Genomic DNA, 3,107 nt, shown 5'->3' on the forward strand with positions numbered 1-3,107 from the left:
TGGTATATATGTATTTTGGTTTTAGCCATATTATGTTGTTGGAGGTTGCACTCTGTACACAGGGGCGCCTGAATACCGACGGTGTTGTTTGACACACTCTGCTGACACCATTCTTGAACAGTGAGGATCTTCACTTCCTGCTACAAGGGTTTGACACACTCTGCTGACACCATTCTTGAACAGTGAGGATCTTCACTTCCTGTTACAAGGGTTTGACACACTCTGCTGACACCATTCTTGAACAGTGAGGATCGTCACCTCCTGTTACAAGGGTTTGGCACACTCTGCTGACACCATTCTTGAACAGTGAGGATCGTCACTTCCTGTTACAAGGGTTTGACACACTCTGCTGACACCATTCTTGAACAGTGAGGATCGTCACTTCCTGTTACAAGGGATGTGTCTGGAGTGACGACCGCACCTCTGCCTCTGCCTCCGCCCTCTCACTCTGTCGGCTATGGGCATGAGCGTGTCACTTCCGCCCGGATGACGATGAGTCATCGGAGGATACCGATCATCACTTCCTGTTCATCATGTGACGTGCATCACGTGACGACCGTCTCCCTGCCCCTTTGCCGATTGAACGAATGGGCATTAAGGAAGACGGATCGTCACTTCCTATTAGCATTTTGTGCCACCTATCTCCAGACGGTTTCCTTTGGTCTTCCAACCTATTGGAATCGAGTTATTAACATATTACTCCTGCCCCCCTGGGATTGAACACCCATTGGCAGAGGTGACCATCATGTGACATAGGTGTGGGGGTACATAGGCGTGTGTGTTGCGTCTGGGGTCACGCCCAGAAGAAGTCTTTCTTATGACGAAACGTTGGCGTTCCCAGACGTAAACGTCCACAAGCCCCCCCAACGAAGCCGGCTGTTTATCCATATGCTGATCTGGAGACTTGCGGGACGCCGCGGTTAGATCCATGACCGGCACATACTACATGCCTGTTTTTGTCTTTTAAATTATGGCTTTACGTTCAATGGAGTATATGAGAAGTTCCAAGTGTGCCACATACTAATGTGATCGGTTTAACAACACACCGGAAACGGCTTTCGGCTTTTGGAGTCTTTGGAAGCACCTGAGCTTGATATCGGTTGACCTACTGGTTTATTACTAGCTGGGAGAGGCTGTCTCATTAAATTGAGCAGCCACGGAATTTCGGTAAGCTGCTTGTTATACCTGAGCACAAGGGTGTCCCCTTCTTACACTTTTCCCTGGTGTCACTGGAAGAAAGTTATTTTGCACGTGGATTCACATCTCTGCATTTAATATTGGGACTATTCATTTGGACACTATCCCCTCTCCTTTTTTGTTTTCTTTATATGAGCTTTTCAGCTATATAATTGTATACTGATTTCAGAGCTGCACTTTTTGGTTTTTATTATACACAGAAATAGCAGATAGTGGAACCCGGAAAAGTGTCTTTACTTCACTAATAGTGTAAATCAGATAGCACTCTCCAATACAGAGGCCTAGCTGGGAGGAACGTTGGGGACAGTAGTATCGGGTGTCACGGCGAATTCTTCTACTTGAACACACATTTTTTTGGAGGTTTGCGGCCTGTGTGGTTAAGAGGGAGGATATCGGGGAAGTGGCTTTCATGAAGTCTGGCTAATGTATCGGAGCGAATATATTCAGGGGCATGGCCATGGGGATAGTGAAGGTCTGTGATAATGTCCCTTTGAAATTTTAGATATGTTAGGGATTAGGGATCTTTGGGTGCACTTGGAAAAAATAACATATGAATTGAACAGGCTAGTTGAATCAAATAAATGGCGACTTTCTTATACCAAAACAGTGATCTCCTGGTGGCCAAGTAGGGCTGCTTCAGCTGCTCATTCATATCCCCCCCTTCCCCCATGAATAGGTTATATTCATGTATACATTTTGGCTTCTAGATGGGACCTCGTCTTGTCTGAAGTTCCACCAAGGTGTCATCACATATTGTGGAACGGATGTAGACGTCTCTTTTATCTCTCCACTTTAGGGCTAGTATCTCTTCATTCCACACATTGGCTTTTTCCCCCACGATTCAATTTCTTGGTGACCAATCTCTGTGGGAATCCCTTGCAGTTGGACCGTGCTGTCCCACAGGCCACAGTCTTCTTTCTGTAGATATGGCGGAAAAGTGGGAGACTCATGTAGAAATTGTCTACATATTGGTGGTAACCCTTCCCAAACAGTGGTTCTATCACCTCCCAGATGATTTTTCCACTTGTCCCCATATAGATAGGGCATCAAGGGGGGGGGGGGGGGTTGACTGGCTGTCCTTTCCCTCATAAATTTTAAAATCATATGTGTAACCTGTGGCCTTGTCGTATGCCTTGTAAGATCCTACCCCATACTTGGCCCGTTTACTGGGGAGGTATTGCTTGATGCCAAGTATTTCGGTGAAGTGGACTGAGATTCATCTATAAAAATATTTATATCTGGGGGTAAACATTTGCCTGGAGCTGGAGCAAACAAAATTGATTAGGGGCCGAATTTTGAATAATGTATCATAATCAGTATGATTTCGAGGGAGGCACTGGGCATTGTTGTTGAAATGTAAAAATCTCATTATCATTTCGTAACGGGTACTGGGCATCAAAGAGGAGAACACTGGCATATGATGGATAGGTTGAGTAGACCAGTAGGAATGGAGTTATTTTTTTTTGTCAGCCCCATGTTGATGGTTAGTTAGAGGAAATATTTTTCTTCCACGATGAGGGGTTTTCAAACAAAAGGGCGGGCATAGGAAGAATCTGGATGGCTGGCAATATGTTGGCTGGTGTACAGAATAAACTGCTTCACAATGTAGTTCAGCAGATAATCTGTGAAAAATAAAATGAAAATAATAAAGTGGGTTTACATTTTCTGATTGTATTTGAGGGCCTGGCTGCGCTGTAAAAGGGGGAATTACAGGTTCTGCCGAAGTATTGGCAGCCAGTATGGACCCTGCCTCGTTGTGGATGGGATGCCCCGTTACTAGCATTTGGCCAATCATGTAGGAATGTTGTGCTTGCCACTGCACAAGGACTTGCAGTACTGGTGCTGGATGCCTGCCTATAATCTTGGAGTGCTGCGCTGCTGGTGGATGCCACAGGAGTTGTTGCACTGCT

The sequence above is a fragment of the Pelophylax lessonae genome (assembly GCF_965119305.1).
Source record: "Pelophylax lessonae genome assembly, chromosome: 1".
In the NCBI taxonomy this organism is placed as follows: domain Eukaryota; kingdom Metazoa; phylum Chordata; class Amphibia; order Anura; family Ranidae; genus Pelophylax; species Pelophylax lessonae.